At 42.3% G+C, this 4,496-nt stretch overlaps 1 non-coding gene across 1 annotated transcript; it reads left to right on the top strand.

Annotated features, from left to right (window-relative positions):
- The first annotated feature begins 2,924 nt into the window (after positions 1-2,924).
- Positions 2,925-3,038, top strand: LOC140274120 (U5 spliceosomal RNA). The gene has a single exon (XR_011908102.1). It is a non-coding gene; the product is annotated as a U5 spliceosomal RNA (small nuclear RNA).
- The last annotated feature ends 1,458 nt before the right edge of the window (positions 3,039-4,496 follow it).

Below are 4,496 nucleotides of genomic sequence, written 5' to 3'. Positions count from 1 at the left end.
CAGTTTCCGCAATCTGCCAGTGTAGGATATCCACATCCCTACGTCCAGCAGGAAAAACAGACTGTTGTCCCATCAGCATGTTCTCTACAAACTGAAAGACAAACATCAAACACATATTTCCGAACATGTATCTGTACTGTACTAAATATAGGAGTAAACTTTTTCATACCTTTATGGCAAACACGCCGCAAGAGATGGAGTCAGGTTGCAGGGGATGTGGAAGTGTGTTGCACTCCCACCTTGATATATTAATGCCTCGTTATCGAGGCATGAATTATCTCATTGAAACAGACCTATCACACAAAGGCCTGACTGCTGCTAAATTCAAGCAGAAGGGTATGCTTGCTTTGACTAATAACCTTTAAAAGAACATATTTACCGAAAGTTCCTTGAGTTCCTTTCTAACTTTCCCAAAAATTATTATACGTCATACATATTTACTTGTGTATATGATTTAACCAATTTGTTATGTAATTTGGCTTCATGGCTCATCTTGGAGGATTTATGCCATATATATAAGTACAATTTAAATTTCTATAATTATCCTTATTTTATTGATAAAACTCTATATGAAATATGGAGCATAACAGGAGAAACAGCTTTTTTTTACAAGTACAATTATGTGCCGTTTGTAATTGTGATATTTGCAATTTAAAATATTTTTATAGACAAAAATGGCTGTAGATCACAGCAATTACAATGTAATACTTTATACCACAGACAACCAGCATCCACACCTGACAAGGCATACATAGTCGTATAAATTACTATATAATATTATTAATATAAAAACATACTTTTCAAGGTTTGCTTGATGTAGAGCTACTGATAGCTACTGACCCACAAATAATACAGTCATCCTTGTATTGCCTTGTAAAGGCACATGAATGTAAGATACTTGAATAGAAAAAGTCCACCATTGATTGACTTTTTAAAACTTTGACTGAAGCAAAGGCTTTGGAGATGAAATATGTCTTTATTAATGATATGCAAACACAACAGCAAAGCAGTGATGGTTGTCATTAACTGCACCATAGATAGATAGTGCTGTACTCTTTTGGATCCCACTGAAATAATTGAAACACAGTGATGTCAGCACCATGATGCCTTTTAAGTTAATTGTCAAATACTTAAAACAATGAACCTTGAAGCGTGGAAATTTAATTTGCCACACAGCTGACATGGCAAATGAGTCCATGTACAGCACTTTGTCTGCTGAGGATTTGTTGTGCTTTCTCTCCAAAAGTTTCATGTAGGCATTGATCACCTGAAAAGATGGATCTTTGCTTGTTAAATTGCACAATCATATTTTTGTAATGCCCGTCCATTGCAGTAACATTTCTAAATTGTTTACAGAAACACTGCATTTCACCTCGCTCTTGAGTTCCCTTCCTGGTGCTGTACGGAAAATGTCAAGGGAAAAAAGCTTATAAGGCCCAATTTTAGAGAGAATAACCGCTGATGTCATGCCATCCCAGGCTTTCCGGATATCTTTGATTGAAAATAAAACAATAAAGAATTAGAATTTTTGGATGTGAAAGTCTTACAATACACGTTCATTATATTGACTAAGAAAAGTTTCCAAAACATACACTTTTCTACTTTTGTAGAGCCTGAAAATGGTGGCACAGCAGTATCCCTTTCAGCTTCAACACCTTGAAGGGTGGAGGCTGGCTCCTCAGCAGGTGGAAGGGTGGAGACCGGCTCCTCGGCAGGTAGAGGGGTGGAGGCCGGCTTCTCGGCAGGTGGAGGGGTGGAAGCAGGTTTTTCAGTTTTTGTAATGTTCTGAGGGATAATGGGTGTTGCTCTTCAATGAAAATTCGAAGCTGGTTTAACCCTCCAAGCCTTGAATAAAACGGCCCATTGTGGCAAAAATAACGTCATATTTTGTTCATACGCTACACCTCTGGTTGGCAGACATGTCACACTTCACCTATGACGCAAAAAACGTCATCCTTCTATATAAAATTTTTGCGCGACAGCAAGTTGAATCAGTATGAGTTCTTCACCGAGCAAACCATTGAGCTACAGCAGCAGAGTCATATCGTCAGCATTAGCGAGTATCTTTTTTCCAATAATCGCACAATGCCCACTAAAAAGTTTACTTGTAAAGAAGCGCTGGATCTTCTATTCGCTGATCCTGATTCTGAAGGGGAAAATATACCTTCAGAAGATGACGGTCAGCTGTTCGCTAGTCCTGGTGCTAGTGGTGATGCGTTCCCGCCCCGCGTCCCTGCCTCATCAGCAGTCGGACAAAGTGTTTCCCTACACCAAACACCAACTTCAGATCCTTTGCCCAGCAATGTTGGTGGTGAGGAAAATGTTTCAGGGGGTCGAAGTTTGCATCGAGGAGTTAGCAGGCGTGGTAGTACTGGTGGGATGGAGGCTGGGAGTAATGTGCGTGTTCTGTCTTTTTATCGAGCTCGTCAAGTGAACGCTGTGCTTTCTGACACGGTGCCTTCACAATGTGTCCGCGATCGCGCAGCCAGTAGCTTGACAAATCTGATGGACATATCAGGCATGGTCGAAGTGTCGGTGGGAGAGCCGGGGGAACACTAGCGGCGCAATTCATGCAGCCACAGCCACGCTGCGTCTGTTCATTGACCGGAGCGCGTGTTGGCGCACTTGGTAGAGACATGACAGGAGCGCATTTAGAGGTAGACGCGCTGTCAGACAGTGCAGAGCCAAGTCAGCCAAAATGCGTCTCACTAAGCCAGGTTATGGACATGCAGGCTTTGAGTATTTGACTGATGAGGTGGGGTACAAAAATTGGATAAAGCCATTTGATGAAACAGTTGGATATCAGGGGGACGGAGAACTATTCAATGCTGATTCGGCCCTAGATTTTTTGTCACTTTTTCTCAATGATGGAAGGTGGTTATGCCAACTAGCCTGATGCCCTGCTCCCGCATTGACAGATAATCGTACTCTGGTTTCTCTTCATAACATACAAGTCTTTCGCCTTTTACTAAAGACTTCCGTGGAGAGCAGCACTAATGAGTTGTTTCTATTTTTGGCAGGCTTTACCATTGCGGGTGAAGCCCTTTCTGTCTGTGCAAAAGAAATCTTGTTACTGTGCAGAGTGACTTCTCTGAGTAGAGTAGCCTTACTTGTTGCGATTGTGCCGATGTTCGAAGCTGGAGTGCAAAGTTGTTGCTTGAATGTTGCTCGCTGGAGCGTGCGGTAGTGTAAAGTTATACCATTTAAAAGGGCTGAAGAGTGCTCAGTGCAGCGGGTGGGCGAAGGTGCAAAGTGACACTCTGGCCACCTATGGCCATAAAAAGAACACCGCTACAATTGCGCATTGTGCCAGGAAGGGCCCTCGGACGTGAACCAGTGGACAGTTATCGCTTCTCGGCCTTTTGGCCACCTTCCTCATGGTGAGCTTTGCTTGGTTGAGACGCTTCCTCCCCCCCCTTGCTCCTCGGCTGACCAAGTAGGAACAATCGGGCCCAATTTGATGGCTGCCTTGTCTTTTACTCTGTGCAAAAGACAAGGCAGCCACAAACATCACGGAAACACCGTATTGAGGCTTTGTTCTGACCGCTCATTCGGTGTCGCGTTTCTTTCAAGCAATTCTCCCGGTTAGCCCGCACTCGGCTCGCTCCCAGAGCCGTGTTAACGTCTACTTCGCATTCACTCTCTTTTCTCAGCAGACCCTTGGGATTCTATCTATAAAATGAATTCCTTCACTCAAACTATGTTAAAACTGCTTTGTCCTTCATATATACCATGTCTAGAAAAATTTAAACAAAAAAAACAACCTTGTACTTTGCAGTAAAAGAAAGAGTAAATCTAAAGTTTCAGGAATCCAAGAATAAGCTTACTTTCATGAGTTCTTCACGATTTCGGATTTTGCTATAAAATGAATTGCTTCACTCAAACTAAATTAAAACTGCTAAACCGCTAATCTGTTACATGTAAGGCAGATGTCAAATTCACCGAAATAGGATCTAAGGGTATTCGGCCAATCGAGCTGTAGCAGCTTCGGTAAAAGAGTATAAGTTGAAGAGTTTGTGAATAAAGGTGTGCGCACACATAGTGAGCTGTAGGAAAATAGGCAGGGAGCAATGCCGGCTGGGGTATATGTTCTTGTATGTTGTCTGACTGTTTGATTTGAATGTGTTGTGTAAGTGTCCTGTTGAATGTTACATGTTTGGGCTTTGACACGCTTCACTGTGGTTGTTAACTGTGTGGTGTGTCCTGAAATGTTATATGTTTGGGCTGTGTGACATACTTAATGCTTGTCAGTAGCTACTGTTATGGAAGTTTTTAATCGCTTCCTTCCTAATACCTCTGATGAGCAATGAAATAGAGAAACTTACTTTTTCTGCCGGCCGGCTAAGTTTTTATTCTTCGTTGCAAGGAAAAAGATCAGTCCACACCATTCAGCGGCAATGGTATGAAAAGATACAGACAAAAGGAACACAAAGGATTTATACCTGAGGAGGTGGGCTTTGTTCTTTAGGTGTGTAACCAAACCTCCAGGGGGGGTA

Source organism: Leuresthes tenuis, unplaced genomic scaffold (genome assembly GCF_036924035.1).
Source record: "Leuresthes tenuis unplaced genomic scaffold, fLeuTen1.0.hap1 SCAF_17, whole genome shotgun sequence".
Classification (NCBI taxonomy): domain Eukaryota; kingdom Metazoa; phylum Chordata; class Actinopteri; order Atheriniformes; family Atherinopsidae; genus Leuresthes; species Leuresthes tenuis.
This window is presented reverse-complemented; position numbering and strand designations above follow the sequence as displayed.